This window comes from Bos taurus, chromosome 9 (assembly GCF_002263795.3).
Source record: "Bos taurus isolate L1 Dominette 01449 registration number 42190680 breed Hereford chromosome 9, ARS-UCD2.0, whole genome shotgun sequence".
NCBI classification, from domain to species: Eukaryota; Metazoa; Chordata; class Mammalia; order Artiodactyla; family Bovidae; genus Bos; species Bos taurus.
The window spans coordinates 18,716,370-18,734,715 of record NC_037336.1 but is presented as its reverse complement, the minus strand read 5'-3'; the positions used below and the strand labels follow the sequence as shown (position 1 = coordinate 18,734,715).

Sequence of the window (18,346 nt, the reverse complement as noted above, 5' to 3'; positions counted from 1 at the left end):
GACAAGACTTAAGGGAAGATCTCATAGTTTGCCAGCCACAGAGAATTCAGACTACCTCTTTTGTCCTGGGGAAGATTTGCAGCAAGAGGAGAGAGACAGAGATGACAAGACAGACCCACTCCCAACCATCACTTTGCAGGCAGAAGCTGCTCCAGAAGGGAAGGTGCTTTAAAGATGCTAAAGACCCTTAGAAGCAGAAGGCCTTTGCTTTGCTCCCTCTGCGGGACTCTGGGAGGAGACATGGGATGACAGTGGCACCCACATCAGTGTCTGGTGTAAAGAAGTTATCTAGACCTTTTGGGTCTGGACTCACGGCTCCTCTGGCCTGCGTGTGGCCTGGGCTGTGTGTGGCGAGCAAGGGATCCAGGAGTGAGTGTGTGTCCTGGTGGGGAAAACAGAGACCCAGAAAGGCCCAGTGCACCAATAGGATTCATGGTGAGGCATAGAGGCAAATGGTCCACTGGTGTGTGTCCACACGGTGACTCACAGGGCAAATGTGACCATCAGCAACCCGCTGTCACACGTCCAGGGACCAGACCAGGCATTCAGCTGAAGAGAGCAGGGAGGGTCCATGGAGGTCACCATCTGAATCCTCACCACTGCTCCCCTCTCCTCCACCCTCCTTCCATGACATCATGACTGTGTCTTGGAGCTAAGGAAGTGGAAGAGAAAGTTCTTAAATAATTAGCATTTTCCCCAAAGAGACTGAGTAAACCACCCAAATTCAGTTACAGTGAATCTGTAAATTACAAACCCACTCACTATCAGAACCAGACAAGCAGTGGGCACAGCACAGCCCTGGGCCAGGAGGCCAGCACGTAGACAAGAGGCCAAGCCGCCAAGTAGAAGAAACCAGAAGATGAGACCAGCGGATTCAGCTCAGAAGTTGTGAAAGGGAAGCCAAGTGGTTGCAGAGGATCAGGTCTGAGCATGACCTCCCCTGAGGAAACAGGGACTACAGTCTCCAGGAATGACAACAGCCTAGGACTACCTGACGTTTTCCTTAATTGGGTGTATGACACAAAAGGTTGTATATCTAAAAGCAGTTTCACCTGGAAGTATGCATTGAGTATGACTATTAGTAGTTTGGAGAGAGAGCCTTGAATTAAAATTAAGAAGCATATGTCAGAGTTGAGAAATACAGAAAGGATAAATCATAAACGTAAGTGAAATCAGGATCATTCATTCATGAGAAAACTTTTCTCAAAATTTCAAATTGAGGAAAGAGAGCCTTTGCAAGAATCTGGGGGAAAAAATTGCTTCAGGAATTCTAAAAGGCCAGGTCGCCATAAATATAAATGGATTCATATTTATGGTACCTAGGAGATGCCATGTTCTTTGTCAGGTAATAAAGGAGCCCTTGCTAACTATCCATAGGAACGCAGACACATAGACGGACTTTTAAAACGAGCACACAACTGATAAACCTATTTGCAGGGCAGCAATGGAGGGGCAGATGTAGAGAACAGACTTATAGACATAGGTGGGGGGAGGAAGGAGAGACAGAGGAAAGGAGAGAGAAACTTGGAAGCATGTACACTACTATATGTAAAATAGATAACCAAGGGAAATTTGTTGTATAACTCAGGCAACTCAAACCTGGCTCTGTAGCAATCTAGGTGGGTGTGAAGGGGTGGGAGGTGGGAGGGAGGTATGAGATGGAGGGGACATACATACACCTATGACTGACTCATGTGGATGTATGGCAGAAATGAACACAATATTGTAAAGCAATTGTCTTTCAATTAAAAATAAATAAATTTATAGAAAACGCACAATAACGGGGTGGTATGGGAGCATAAAGAAAGGACATGGGGGGTGCATTTTTTACCCTGACCCTGCCAGCATGTGTCTTGCTGATCAAACATTTCCTTAATACATATTCATGGAGGGCCTGCAATGTGGGAGGTTGTCCTGGAGAACATAGAAATGAATGGAGGGGGAGATGTTGCCAGAGGGTAAAAGCTTCTTGGTAAAAGCAATATCTAAATTGAGACCATCACTTCATGGCAAATAGATGGGGAAACAGTGGAAAGTGACAGATATTTTTTTGGGCTCCAAAATCACTGCAGATGGTGACTGCAGCCAAGAAATTAATAGACGCTTATTCCTTGGAAGGAAAGTTATGACCAACCTAGACAGCATATTAAAAAGAAGAGACATTACTTTGCCAACAAAGGTCCGTCTAGTCAAGGCTATGGTTTTTCCAGTAGTCATTTTGAATGTGAGAGTTGGACTATAAAGAAAGCTGAGTGCCGAAGAATTGATATTTTGAACTGTGGTGTTGGAGAAGACTTTTGAAAGTCCCTTGGACTGCAAGGCAATCCAACCAGTCCATCCTAAAGGAGATCAGTCCTGAGTGTTCATTGGAAGGACTGATGTTGAAGCTGAAACTCCAGTACTTTAGCCACCTGATGCGAAGAACTGACTCATTGGAAAAGACCCCGATGCTGGGAAAGATTGAAGGCAGGAGGAGAAGGGGATGACAGAGGATGAGATAATTGGATGGCATCACCGACTCAATGGACATGAGTTTGAGTAAACTCCGGGAGTTGGGGATGGATAGGGAGGCCTGGCATGCTGCGGTCCATGGGGTCACAAAGTTGTGTCATCGGACACAACTGAGCAACTGAACTGAACTGAAATTGAGACTTGAAGGAATGCACAGGTGAATCAGAGGGTGAAGGTGATCCAAGTCAAGGAAACAGCATGGCCAAAGACCTGGAAGGGAAGAGGGTTGCTCGCTGGGGAATCTGCACAAGCTTGAGGCACCCTGAGGATGCGCAGAAAGGAGAGGTGGGGATGTGGCAGAGTGAGCAGAGACCCCCCGGTGACTGGGGACTCAGACTGAGGGAGCCGGGGAAGAGGGTGGATGCAAGAGCTCTTCAGCAAGTGCAAGTGACAGGGCTTGGGACTGAGTGGACTCAGGGCAGGTGAAGAGGAGCTCAGAACCAGTCCAGCTTTGTGGCTTGAGCAACGGGTCGTGTGGTTTACCTGGAGAAGCAACCCCAGAGACAGAGCGAACAGGTGAGCAAGGCAAAGGCACACCGAGTTCAGCTGGCACTCGCTGAGTTTGAAATTCCTGGGAGAAATCCAAACGGAGCCCTGCAGAAACAGCTGGCTCCTTGGATCTGGGGTTCTAAAATGAGATCTGGGCTCGAGATGCCAATTTGACAGTGGTCAGTGTAATTTAAGATGCCTGACTATTGAAAAACAGTGACCGTGTCCTGTTCTTTGCCTCAATAGAGCTGTGGAAAATGGTCTTTATTTTTCAAATTGCACACCATAAAAACAAAGTTTCAAAGTATAGTGTGACCTAGGAATATCATTCTTAATATTAAGTAGGTACTTAGTAATTGAAAAAAAAGTCAGCTTACTGATTTCAAATGTTAGGTGCTTTTTGATATGACATATTTTCTAACAAAATCATTAAATGCATGTTTACTTTAAATTATATATTATTCATTGTAATCTTATAATTAAAATGCTTTAATTTCTCTAATTTCTTATTAATGTTAATGGAACCGGGATATAGATATTTTTCGAGCCAGAAATCAAGTTTGAATCATTTCTTACAGAATTCAGTCCTTTTGTGAGGTCATTTCATTTATTAATATTTCTGATGTTTTATTGGGATATAATTGGCATATAACATTGTGCAATTTTAAGGTGTATGTGAGTTTATTTCTTTTTAAACAAATTTTAGTTTTTGATTAATTTGGCTGCAGTGTGTCTTAGTTGCTGCATATGGGATCTAGTTCCCTGACCAGGGATCGAACCTGGGCCCCCTGCATTAGGAGCTCAGCGTCTTAACCACTGAACCACCAAGGAAGTCCAGAGGTTATTTCTTTACAGAGTAGCTTCATCCAGGCATACATAGTACCAAAATTTTGAGTCTTTCATTGTCAATAAATTGGGAAAATACTAGCATGGAACAACCTTGATTGGTATGATTGGGGCCTTATTTATAGCTATACAGTAAACTTGCCACAAACCCAGTAAGCTGCAGTACACTGGCAATGTCTTTGATTTTAAAAACCTAATCATTGTTCCCTTCTCCATAGAACCAGGTGGGCTGAAGATCAGACTGCCAGGCTTGAGCCCTGCCTGACCATGAGGCGCTGCATGCACAATCATGCCCTTTGCCCAAGGCTGACATTGCTTGACTGTGAGCCCAGTGTCTACAAGGTCAAGCCCTTACTAAAGCCCTGGACAACATGCCCTGTGTTCACTGTGGGTTTTTTATTTGATGCAAATGGAATAGTTGGGCTAGACAGAGAGCCAACTTATGTAAATGTCTTAAGAAGACAATTGTCTTGCCATGTATGAGTTTTTGTTTTATCATACTGTTAGAAAACTTCCAAGGGAATTGTGACATACGCTAAGCACTTGAAATCTGTTTGCCAATCTAATGCATCCAGAATTCCTGTCTGCCGTACATATTCATAGCTTGGCATAGTCCCAGAGGGTGAGAATTCTATATCAAAGCTGGCGTGTTTGTCACTTGTAAAAGGTGAGTTTGGGCAACTATTATATGAGAATGGCATGAAAATACTATTTGGAGTTTCAACTTTAAATCCAAATATCAGAGAAACTTTAAAATTGTTAAACTTTGTACAATAGGCAAAATTTACCCTTCTAGATCTACCAGCTGTATTCATTACTGTTGTTGTTCAGTCGCTCAGTCGTGTCCGACTCTTTGTGACCCCATGGACTGTAGCACTCCAGGCTTCCCTGTCCTTCACCATCTCCCGGAGCTTGCTCAAACTCAAGACCATTGAATCAGTGATGCCATTCAAGCATCTCACCCTCTGCCGTCCCCTTCTCCACCTGCCTTCAATCTTTCCAACATCAGGGTCTTTTCCAATGAGTTGGCTCTTCTCATCAAGTGGCCAAAGTATTTAAAAACCAGGAGAAAGTCCCAAAAGAAAGAAAGGGTAGGGTTTAGTGACATCTAGAAAATGCGGCTCACTTACCAGAAAAGAGATATTTTATTTTTACTTTCTTACGTTAGCGGGGGACAATTGTTTGCTTGCTTTTTAGTTTATTTATTAAAATAGAGTATGAAAAAGATGTAGAAATCTATCAGCTTACATTTTTGGAATAATGATAAGACAGAACCTTTGCAAAGCTGTAATCATGTAGATATACATTTAATTAATCACACAGCATTCATTGGGCTTTTCCTAGGAGTAGACTGACTACTGAAAAAAAAAATCTATGAAGGAAACAGAAGGCAAGGCTTATGTGGTCAACACTTTTTACACCTAAAACAATTTTTTGATTTAAATCTGACTTTCCTGATGCATTTATTCAGATATGGGTATAGATGGTTAATGTGAAATGTAACTCTGAAGTCACCTATATGAACATAGACTGCCAGACAGTTAAATACTGTTCTTGAATGAATTTTTTAGCCTGAAATTTCCATGTGGCTAAATATCCAAGGGCTTCCCCTTGCAGCTCAGTCAGTAAAGAATCTGCCTGCAGTGCAGAAGACCCGGGTTAGATCCCTGAGTTGGGAAGATCCCATGGAGAAGGAAATGGCAACCCACTCCAGTATATTTGCTTGGAAAGTCTCATGGACAGAAGAGCCTGGTGGTCTGCAATCCATGGTGTCACAAAGAGTCGGGCACGACTGAGAGACTAACACTTACTTACTTATCTATGTGGCAGCTAGTTGATCAAATATCATATTAATACATATTTACTAAGGGCCTACTATGTGCTCAGTTATTCTAGAGGATACAGAGAAATCCTCTAGAACATTGTCCCTATCTAGGGAGCCTTTGTATTACAGCAGGATAATATCAGGGCTTCCCTGGTGGCTCAGGGGTAAAGAATCTGCCTGCCAATGCAGGAAACCCAGGTTCAATCCTTGGGTTGGGAAGATCCCTTGGAGTAGTAATTGGCAGCCCATTCCAGTATTCCTGCCTGGAAAATCCCATGGACCTAGGAGCGTGCCAGGCTACAGTACATAGGTTTGCAAAAAAAAGTCAGGCATGACTTAGTGACTAAACAACAAAAACAAGAACAAGATAATAACAATGTTACATGAATAACAGTCATTTACCATTCAGGCAAGGTGTGATGAAGGTCAGATAGACTGAAAAGAGTGAATATCCTGAAAGTTCAATGGAAGAAAAGGTATCTACAGGTTGTGAGGGTCTAGAAAGAAATCTGAAAGAAAAAGTTCAGGCTTTATAGTGAAGATTTTCATTATTTAGTGGAACATAATTATACAAAGACGAAAGAGTTACTTATCTCTTACCTGAGCTGTACGACTCTGTTGGGCTATTGTGTATGCCATGCTGTTTAATTTTTGATGATTTTAATTTCTAAATTCTTTCAGTTACCAGTGAAAACCCAACAAAACAATATTTGTCACATGACTATATATCTCCAGATAATGAATCTATATAAACTTATAGTTATAAAAACAAGTGGTACTAACAAAAGACTCTATAATGAATAAGAAGTTATATAACTGTTAATGATAATGTTATAGCTTAAATCTGAGTGGGAAAAGGTGACCAGTTTTTCTACAATTGTACATTGATATATTTTCCTTAAGATTTTCTTCACAGTCACAAGATTTTGTTTCTTACTTAGAAATTAGTATAACCAGAGTCACTGCTTTTCATTCAAAATAACCACACTTTTCAATTTTCAAAAGAAGTTTTTCTAACCCCAAAAGATCCAGATAGATCAGATTTTTCCCAGTGTTTTCCTAGCCAAGTGTTAATTTCTGGCCAAAGATTCTGTCATAAAGGCTAACTTTGGGGAGATTTAGCCTTAGGGTCAAAAAGAAGCAATATAAAGAATATAATAGTGTAATTTAAAGAAGACTATTATAGCTATGGGTACTAATTTATTCTTTTAAACTGCCTTAGAATTAAGAATTGGTCTAAAGCAGACAAACCCAACAAAGTTTGTATTGGATGGTTGTTCAGCTGTTATGTATGTGCAGAGAAGTGACATACCATAGGGGTTAAATGCCCAGACCCCAGACCCTAGAGTTCAACTTGCCTGGCCTCAAATCCCAAACTCACTGAATTTTTAGAACATTACCCTGGGAAGATTGCTTCAACTCTTATCATTTTCTCAACTGTAAAACAGGAATAATAACAGTACCTGTCCAAAAATAAACTGGTACATGAAAAGCACTTAAAATTATCCCTAGCAAAGAACAATCACAAGTGTCAATCGTTTAGTATCATTCAGTTTTCATGTAGTGATAACTGTAGGTATACTGTTTTATTTCCATTTTTACTTTCTGTCTAAAACCTCTTTTCTTTCCTCTCCTCTGCCATCCTCACTCCCATCTCCTAGATCATTTGTCTTTCATTTGCATCGCCTAACACGGCACCGTGTCTTCACAAAGGTGCCCAGTAAAGGCTGAATGAATGAATGAATGAACCAGATTTCTAGTTCTTGTCTCAGTCTCCTCAGCACCATCCCCAGACCCTGATGCTCTCTTGTATTGGAGAGGGAGCCGTCCTTCTTGCTCCCATAAGCCCTTATGAACACCCAGTAACTACAGTGAACACTGTAGGCTTGGTTGATCTGTATGACACTCTTTTCCCTTTACATTTCTTCAAATTCGCAAGTTCTTGTTTCTTATTTAGGAGTTATTTGAGCCAGAATCTGTGAGCTTCTTGAGAGTAGTAGCTCTCATCTGCATCACCTGCTGCTGCTGCTAAGTCGCTTCAGTCGTGTTCGACTCTGTGCGACCCCATAGACGGCAGCCCACCAGGATCCCCTGTCCCTGGGATTCTCCAGGCAAGAACACTGGAGTGGGTTGCCATTTCCTTCTCTAATGCGTGAAAGTGAAAAGTGAAAGTGAAGTCACTCAGTCGTGTCCGACTCTTCGAGACCCCATGGACTGCAGCCCACCAGGCTCCTCCATCCATGGGATTTTCCAGGCAAGAGTACTGGAGTGGTATCACCTGATGCTTGGCAAATGATTGATTGAATGAGTGGATGAATGAATGATTGGACTCGTTCCAACTCTTCAGCAGAGCCCTGATAGTCTCTGACCACCTGTCAACTTCCAGGGATTGTAAGCACAGGTCCCTGGCTCCTCTGAAGAGTGGCCTGACCCTGGAAAAGGCTGGTAGGAATCAATAGCAGAGAACTCTGCCTGCTACCATCTGACCACTGAATGAATGCAGTCGCTGGGACTTCCTGTACCCTAATACCTTCGTTTTACAAATGAAGAATCGAAACCCTCAAAAAGCTTCAACCCCCAACAAGGACCTACTGTGTAGCACATGAAACTCTGCTCAATGTTATGTGGCAGCCTCCATAGGAGGGGAGTTTGGGGGAGAATGGAGACATATATATGTATGGCTGAGTCCCTTTGCTGTTCACCTAAAACTATCATAACATTGTTAATTGGATATACCCCAGTACAAAATCAAAAGTTTAATAAATAAAAAATTAAAATTTTAAAAATTTCTAGATGTCAAGATCTCCTAGCATATTAGAGAAGCAATTGGAAATAAGTTTAGGTCTCCTGGCTTGTACTCTATACATATTCAAGTGCAAAGAGATTTTGCATAAGAGATTTGCATGCTCCGTGGAAAGCTTAGGAAGAAGGAGTTAATGGAGAAGGGAAATTGGATAAACAGGAAATATTCTTGTTTATCTTATTTGTTATTCTTAACAAGTCAGTGCTAGTTACAATATCCTCCTTTATGAATGTTTTAGCTATTAATGATCAAAGCCATATATAGAGCAATTATAAATAAATGTCTTGGTTTTAGAATCTTAAAACATGTACTGCTTTTGCCTACCTAGAATCTTCTCTCCTTTTTTGGTGACCACATCTAGGTGTCCGTTTTGGGGGGTATGTAGCTGCTAGCCTTCTTCATGGTCACTTCAGGGAAGAGGTCCAGATCGCCCCAGTCAAGGTGTGGCCTTGTGAACTTCGCTAAGCAGATCAGACTCTCTCCCAGGAATGTAGATCCTGAGCTGAGAGACAATGAGAAAAGGGCAAACACACATTCATTGCAATAAGCCTTCTATGGACCGTTTTGGATTCCTCCAAAGCTGTGGATTCTATGGATAATCTATGGATTTCTCCTACCTGGATCCTTGGAACTGTTCTGGGGTCTGTCCTCACCAGGGTGGCTTATCAGCTTTATCTTTGATTCTATATGCTGACCCATATCCTTCCAACAAATTTCTTTACTGTTGAAGTGGTAGAGTTTGTTTGCAACTAAACTCTACTGGCGGTTGGACTGCAAGTTGGTTTGTCTACAAAGCAAGCTAGCAGAAAAAGAAAGAAATGTGGAAAAGGTATGTGTGTGTGTGTGTACTACTAAGTATATAACTGCACAAGAGAAAAAGACTTTGTGCTACTATATATACCAAGTGGAGACAGGCCAACTATGATTTTACCATGGAAATGTGTCTGAAGATGGCCTTGAATTTTAATTACTCAACTTTCCTTGCATGTTTAAAGTTGTCATACTCTTTTACAAAAACATATTATGCAGTATTACAGGTTTCTTTCTATAGTTTACATTTTAAATTTAGGTTCTTTGTTAACTGACATATATTTCCCTTACAATTTAATATTGTAAAGAAATTACCTTATTTATATAATAATAGTAAAACAGTAAAACATATCAAATTCATAAATTAGAGAAAATAATTTGTAATTGTACTTAATTTATTCATGTTTATTACATTAAGCTACAAATCCATTGCACTTTATGAATACATAGATATATGCAAAATCCTGTGTAAATCTTATGTTAATTATTTCACCATGAACTATGGCTGTTCTTTAATTTTTAATTCCACTTAATAAGCTAGAAAGTTCACTAAAGGTGTTCATGTAAAAAAAATTATGAAAATTCTCTAAGAATTAACCTACAAGAATAATCATCTATGCTCTCTATGAAAAATGATTTTTTTTTTTTTTTGAAAAGTGTGACACAGGTCTTCAGTAAATAACACTGGGGAATTTTTACCATCTCTCCTTTTGGTTGTGAAATTTTAAGACATGTAATCTATTAACTATTTCTAGGGTGACCATATTTTGCAAACAGAATGTTACATCAAGCACTGGAAATAATTCTGAAGCAGTATTTATAATGGTAGGAAAAAATTACCTACAAATTCACCAAGTATTTATAATGCTTATAATACACATTTATATAATATATATATACATACATCCTAAAATTTTTCTAATGGTTAAAATGTCAGCCTCTCTTGGCAAACTCTGGATATTAAAAAAATGCTTACAAGTCAATACTAGCTTTTATTTCTTCCTCAATACAGGAGCTTCATACATAATATTTACGACTCAGCAGAAAGATTAAAGAGATATGAGGCTGATATTAATACCATCTCCCTCTCCTTTATTTAAGGTTAGTTTCCATTGCCTTTCACACCCTGACCTGTAGAACAAGCTGAAATAACAGTTGTCAGCAAGGGTTTACTTTGAGGTTGTATGTGCAATATTGCTTAGCAAACATTCTCTGCTAGCACTTAGTAAAATGGTTTGGTGAGTTGGCTGAATCTTTAAGAAGACAGTCCTGGATCCCTTGAAATCTGTGCTTAGTAATTTTGTGAAAACTACTAGAAATGTGTGTGTGTGTGTGTGTTCCATTTAATCACCTGCTTGGTGTTGCTCTTTTGTGCCAGTTTTCAACTGAGAGTGGACCTTAAAAAAACTACTTTCTTATTGTTTGTGAGATAGAAATCTTTACTTTTAAACATAAAACATATTTTTAAGATTTTGAAAAAATATACAACGACAAACTATGAATTCATGGCTACACTGGTGGAAAAATGTTTTAGGGAAAGAAGGAACAATGGTCAGGAAGGGGAGAAAAGGAAAGATTTTTACTTTTAACTCAGGATTTTTTTCTTTTTTTTTTTTTGTTTTTCAGTAATTTCTTTTTTTGCATTTCTTGTTTTAAACTGAAGTATAGATGATATACAATGTTATATTCGTTTCAGGTGTAGAACATAGTGATTTGGCATTTATACACATTATGAACAGATCACAATAGTCGAGTAACCATCTGTCACCATACAAATTACAATAATGTTGACTTTTTTCCCTATGCTGTACATTACATACTTATTTATTTTATAATTGGAAGTTTGTTCACCTTAATCCCCTTCACCTTTTTTACCCACACCCACTCCCCTTTATTCTGGCAATAAGCAGTTTGTTCTTTATATGGGTCTGTTTCTGTTTTGTTTTGTTTGTTTATTGGTTTCTTTAGATTCCACACGTAAGTGAGAATATACAATATTTGTCTTTGTAACTTATTTCACTTAGCTTAATACCATCTAGACCCACATTGTCACAACTGACAGTATTTTGTTCTTTCTGTGGCTGAGTAATATTCCCTTCTATATGTATCTCATATCTTCTTCATCCATTCGTCTATTTGTAGACACTTAGGTTGCTTCCATATCTTGGCTATTGTAAATAACGCTGCAGTAAGCATAGGAGGCTGGAGAAGGAAATGGCAACCCACTCCAGTATTCTTGCCTGGGAGAATCCCATGGACAGAGGAGCCTGGCAGGCTACAGTCCATGGGGTCAAAAGAGTCAGACTTGACTTAGCGATTAAACCACCACCACCAAACATAGGAAGCATATGTGGTTTTGAATTGGTGTTTTTGTCTTCTTTGGATAAATACTCAAAAGAGGAATTGCTGGATTATTTGGTAGTTCTATTTTTAATCTTTTGAGGAACCTACGTACTGTTTTTCACAGTGGTTACACCAGTTTATATCCCCACCAATAGTGTTCAAGGGTTTCCTTTTCTCCACTTTCTTGCCGGTCTTGGTTATTTCTTATGTCTGATAATAGCCATTCTAAGAGGTGTGAGGTGATAGCACACTGTTGCTTCAGTTTGCATTTCCTAAATGATTAATGATGTTGGAACATATTTTCATGCATCTATTGCTCACCTGTAAGTCTTCTTTGGAATAATATCTATCAGATCCTCTGCCCATTTTTAAACTGAATTGTTGATTTTATTTTTTAATACTGAGATGTATATTTTGGATATCAACCCTTTATCAAATGCACCATCATTTGCAAATATTTTTTCCCATTAAGACTGTTGTCTCTTCATTTTGTTGATGATTTCCTTTCATGTGCAAAAGCTTTTTAGTCTGAGGTAGTCCCATTTGTTGTGTTTTTGCTTTTGTTGCCTTTATCCAAGCAGACATGTTCCCCCCAATTATGGCTAAGATCAATGTCAAAGTTTTTTTTCTATTTTCTTCTAGAAGTTTTATGATTTCAAGGTCTTACATTTAAGTCTTTAATCTATGAGTTTATTTTGTACATGGTGTAAGAAAACTGGCCTGGGAGCACGGTGTGGGGCTCAGACCCTGCCCTCCTTGGGGAGAACCTCTGTGGTTGGGATAGCCTACCTGCTTATGGGTTACCACACCAGAAGGGGAGCTCCTGACTCAATCTCATCTCCACCCCTCCTACTTATCCCATTGTGGTTCTTTCTTTATACTTTTTGTTGTGGGACAGCAAAACACAGGATCTTCATTGCAGAGTGTGGGATCTTTATTTGTGTCATGCAAACTCTTAGTTGTGGCACGTGGGATCTAGTTCCCTGACCAGGGATGGAACCTGGATCCCTTGCATTGACAATGTGCCATCTCAGCCAATGGACCTCCAGGGAAGTCCCTCAAGATACACTCAATGTTGGCTTACATGGGTAGGACAGAATTGGAGGTGGTCATGTTAGCTGTTGAATAATAGCATTATAATAATAGCTCAGGGATGGAAAAGAAGTGAAAGAGAGCTGCTCTAAGAAAGTGTCATGTGGGGGCTTTGAGTAGAAGGTTGAGATGACTGATTGCACTTTGAAGAGATCAGGAAATCTCCTGAAAGATATAAGTGAAAGAAAAATATATTGGACAGGTTTCAATCTAATTTGAAGAGCTGCATATTTTCAATCCTACAGTGCTTTGGGTTTAGGGGTGATCCTTTAGGGCTAGTGATTTGGAGGCAGCTTTGAAAGAGCTGCAATGGCAGAAGGCAATGGCAACCCACTCCAGTACTCTTGCCTGGAAAATCCCATGGGCGGAGGAGCCTGGTAGGCTGCAGTCCATGCGGTCGCTAAGAGTTGGACATGACTGAGCGACTTCACTTGCACTTTGAAAGAGCTGCCAGGGTACTCAGTGATCTTTAATTGCTATTCATCCTTAGGTCTTTAGGTCTAAAGATCCCAGCAATTTCCTAGGTGGAAATAGGAGGGTGGAGGGAAGGAAAAGTTTTGAGTCTCACGGAAGTTTACTTTCCTGGCAGCTCAAAAGTTATACTCTTTGGTGAGCTCTGCTTATTGATTCATTTATTCAAACTTTTTCATTGAAGACCTATTTTTGTGAATAGGTGAGAACTAAGGGTGTGGGATCTAGTTCTTTAGACATATGGGATCTAGTTCCCTGCCCAAATCAAACTGAGGCCCCTTGCAGTGGGAGTGTGCAGACTTAGCCAGTGGACCACCAGGGAAGTCCCTCTCTTCCATTCTCGATTACAGCGCTGATTTTGTAACAGGAGACTCAAGTTCCATCCCTGGGTTAGGAAGATCCCCTGGAGTAGGAAATAGCAACCCACTCCAGTATTCTTGCCTGGAGAATTCCATGGACAGAGGCATGTGGTGGCTATAATAGTTCATAGGGTCGCAAAGAGTTGGACACTACTGAGTGACTGAGTGTGCACATTGCCTATCTTTTCTACTGCTCCTTTTCTGCATTCCAGTCATTGTATCGGTCTTCTCTTCACTTCCAAAACAGGCTACAGTCATCATCTTTTTCCCTGAGATGATTTTTTCTCTCTACTCTCCATTTAGACAATATCTACATACACTTTAGGTTTCAAATTAAATACCTCTTTTTAAATGAGTTGTCCCCAGATTCATAAGCCATAAGAGATTCCCTTCTTATATGTTCTATCATAATAATTTAATTTGTTTTATTGCATTTATTTGTTGAATGTATCTTCTCTGTAAGTACTATGAGGGCAGGGACAGGGGTCTTGGCTTCTTCACTCCTGTCCTCTCAGGTCCCTAAGCTGTACCCCAGGAATCTACAGGCTTCTAAGTCTCTTTACATTCCCTACCAAAGCCAAGGGATTCTCTGCCTAGTCTGGAAGCAGCTGAGAAAACTTCTCTTCTGACACTTTCTACCTTCTTCCAAATATTTTGTCTTTGCCAAGGCCAATGTTTGTAACTCAGAAGCAAAGAATTGATCCATTTGTTCTCTGCATTCTGCTGTTTCAACCTTCTGCAGAGACAATGGCAGAGAAGTATGGAGTATAGGAATGTGTATGAGGAGAAGGGGACCACTCAAATATTATCTCCACCTCATATCCATAGCCAACACCTGCCCCAGAGATGACACCTTTTCCCCATGACTTCTGGATCCTGTGCTGCACTGCCTAGAGTCCCCTTCCATGACTAAAGGTCTTATTCTCTGGGGAGCCTAGGAATTTTGCATGCTGACAGCTATTAGCTTGGAGCTTTCTTTGGGAATTGCCCTCAGCTATAGAGAGCCTCCTAGCCTAGGTTCAAACCTCTTCCCTTCGATATCTTATATCCAGTATAAAGGGTGGCTCAATCTCCTAACCTAATCTCATCAGTTGGCTGAAGTCTTGTGATTACATCCCACCTTTTTAGTCCCATCCAGCCTCCTTACCTTTCCCCATTGGTGTCAATCCCAAGACTCATTCCCGATAAATTTTCTGCACACAAATCTCTATCTCAGAGTCTACTTCCTGGAGGTCTTATCCTGCAACAGTTATATCTGCGATTATATGTATTTTTCATCCATCTACCTCTCAATTCCAAACACCTAAAAGTGGGGAGGGGGAGGAGTTTAGATTGCTTGGAATCTTGCTTCAAACAAGTCATGTAGGGAAAGAATTATAGCTTATTTCTGTTGATTTTAGATTTGGGATACAGTCAGTGGGATACTATTGCAAGGAATGGAAAAGAGGAGGGAGAAAAAATTTTTCATATTTACTCTTCCTAGATTGCATTGAGGAGGATTTTATGTAGATAAATTGGGAGAACTTGTAGAATTAAAAGTAAGAAAGGAGTATAAGAGAAAGTTTGGAGAAGGAAATGGCAACCCATTCCAGTGTTCTTGCCTGGAAAATCCCAGGGACGGCGGAGCCTGGTGGGCTGCTGTCTATGGGGTCACAAAGAATAGGACACGACTGAAGCGACTTAGCAGCAGCAGCAGCAGCATAAGAGAAAGTTGCTGATGATTTTTAAAATACAAATTGTAAAATCCTATCAGATCATATCATTCGCTCAGTCATGTCCGACTCTTTGCGACCCCATGAGTCACAGCATGCCAGGCCTCCCTGTTCATCACCAACTCCCGGAGTTCACTCAGACTCAAGTCCATCGAGTCAGTGATGCCATCCAGCCATCTCATCCTCTGTCGTCCCCTTCTCCTCCTGCCCCCAATCCCTCCCAGCATCAGACTCTTTTCCAGTGAGTCAACTCTTTGCATGAGGTGGCCAAAGTACTGGAGTTTCAGCTTTAGCGTCATTCCTTCCAAAGAAATCCCAGGGCTGATCTCCTTCAGGATGGACTGGTTGGATCTCCTTGCAGTCCCAGGGACTCTCAAGAGTCTTCTCCAACACCACAGTTCAAAAGCATCAATTCTTCGGTGCTCGGCCTTCTTCACAGTCCAACTCTCACATCCATACATGACCACAGGAAAAACCATAGCCTTGACTAGACGAAAAAATTCTCTAAAAACCAAAATGACATGTGTCATCTTGAAGAGTAGAGCTGATGTATATATGCAGATTGGGAAATCCCATATACCAAGACATTTAGTGTTAACTGCTTTTCCCTAGAAAACTGAAGAAAATCAAGTTGAAGAAAAGGTAAGACTATAAGAGACAACATTTGTTGTGTTTTTTAGTGCAAAGGAATAATAATAATTTTATTTTTCCCTGAGAGTTGGAAGGATCTTAGAAGTCATGAAGTCCTGGCCAGTGCAGTAATATCTTCTGGGAGTTATTGTACTTTTGCTTAGAACACACAAATATAATATTAATTTTATATTTTATTATTTTGAATAATAATAATAAATAATCTTTGCTAAATATTAATAATCTTTACCAAATATTAACTTGAGGCTATAGGCACTACACTGCTTTTTCTTATTCCTCAACTGTGTTAATATTGATGCTTTTACCATCTTCTGTTTAATCTTGCCCCTGGGATCTATTACATTTAGTTAGCACAGAGTGTCTAAAGGAGACACATTGATTTGCTTTGGTTTGTCCTCAAATTCATACTACACTTATACATACTACATCCATGTTCGTGATTGTTCAGGTTTTCCCTCGTTGCTAGAAAACTACAAAACAGAGGTGGACAGTGTTCAAGTGATGTAGTATAATAACTGTCCTAAGCATTGCCTCATTCTGGATGGATTATGCTACCAGAATGCATCTGTAATTTGTTTCCCTATATGTAAGTACATGTGTACGAGGAACAGGGGAATGTCTCCTTTGCCACATGGGTTTTTTTTTTTTTTTTTTTTTGCCTCTTTATGAACATAGAGAGATTTTATTCAGAACATGGAAATTAAAGCAAAGTAATAATCATTGTCACCTTTTTAAGTGGTTACTATATTCTAGGCACCACGCTGAGTGCTTTACATACATTTGGCTCACTTTGAAGGCTCACAACCCTCTGAGGTAGGTAGCTAATACCCATATTTTACAAATTAAAAAACCCTGAGTCCTCAGAGAGGTTTAAGTAATTTGCCTAAATTTGCATGGCTACAAAGTTATCATAAGTCATAGCTGATTTTTTTTTTAGCCACTCTTTTCAAAACTTTTTTTGAAAAGAAAATTCAAAGATTTTCACTTCAGGTCTTGACTGACTTCTCGCAAAACAACTTCTGCGCCCGTAACTTTCCCTCTGTGTTTAAGTAACTCAATTCCACAGCTTTACTTTCTTTCCACATAAAAATGCCCCGCACTCCTTCCCTCAGCGTACTGTCTTCCCTTCCCCCAGCCATCTCGCTACTCAGCACTTTAGCTCTTTGTTATCTCCTAGACCTCGCTAACTGGATGACTAGCTGCCAAATAAAATCACAGGAGGAAAAGATAAAGCATCTCATCTTTCTCTCTTAAGCCTTTGCTCTCTTCCACTTCCTTGTCAGTGAGTGTTCCAGTTCTCCAGTTTCCCCAGGCAGGCCCAGTGCTAAAAATAGCCCACCCTGCCTGATGGCGCTGGTGGCATTTCCTGGGGTAGAAGAGGCCGAGGAAAAACAACTGGTGAGCCGAGATGATCAGACTGAAGCAGTCAGGGGACACCCCGCCCGCACCCACTGCTGAAATCCTGAGACTTGGGCAGGAACTGGTTCATCGTCGCTCTTGGAAGGATCAGATCAAAAGGAATTAGTGTGTTTCCTCTTCTTAGATGAGAGGGGCGTAACTTTTCATCGTTTCAAGGGCATAAAACAAGTGTAATCATAGAAATATAATTCAAGCCTGTCTGTCCACTCTACTGTTGTTTCAACTAAGTAGAGAAGTTTGATGAGAAGTAAATGTTAATTGAACCGTTAATGTTTAAGAAACATAATTAAACTCATTGCTGACTTTTTCTCATACATACATAACGTTTTGGGGACCATCCCTGGTTGCCCAGTGGTTAAGACTCTTCGCTTCCACTGTAGAGGGGGCAGGTTAAATCCCTGGCCAGGGAACTAAGATCCCACATGCCGAAAGATGTGGTCAAACTAAGATTAAAAAATAATAATGCTATATATATTTAGGGCCTTCCCTGGTAGTTCAGAGGGTTAAGAATCTGCCTGCAGTGCGGGAGACTCTGGTTCAATCCCTGGGTTGGGAAGATCCCCTGGAGAGAGGAATGGCAATCCACTCCAGTGTTTTTGCCTGGAGAATCCCATGGACAGAGGAGCCTGGCAGGCTATAGTTCATGGTGTCTCAAAGAGTCGGACACGACTGAGCAGCTTTCACTTTCCCTTTAAAGGAAGATTCCATTTTAAAAAAAGACTTCCTGCCAGGACAAAGATGGAAATGAAATGATTAAAAAAAAAAAAAAAAAATCTGTGTAAATCCATACTCTCTCCAGCTGTTATTATGAGATACACTTTTTCCCCACAAAAAAATAGCTTTATCATTTTTTTCTGATCGAAGTAATAATATATGTTTACTTCTAAAATTCAATCTGATATTAAAGAAGAAAGTAAAAATTACACAAAATCCTGCACACTGAGAAAACCAAATTTTGTGACAATCCTTTTATGCACACACACCTAGGCCTAAGCCCATGAATTCATTTCCCTCC

At 40.3% G+C, this 18,346-nt stretch overlaps 1 long non-coding RNA gene and 1 other non-coding gene across 3 annotated transcripts in view; both read right to left on the bottom strand.

Annotated features, from left to right (window-relative positions):
- Nucleotides 1-18,346, bottom strand: part of LOC101903793 (uncharacterized) — a 105,414-nt gene that overhangs the window by 17,554 nt on the left and 69,514 nt on the right. For both annotated transcript variants that reach the window (XR_808632.4, XR_808635.3), the window contains exon 4: nt 8,799-8,976. This is a non-coding gene — a long non-coding RNA (uncharacterized lncRNA). The remainder of the gene's footprint in view (nt 1-8,798; nt 8,977-18,346) is intronic.
- TRNAR-CCU (transfer RNA arginine (anticodon CCU)) lies at nt 3,759-3,831 on the bottom strand. The gene has a single exon. It is a non-coding gene; the product is annotated as a tRNA-Arg (tRNA).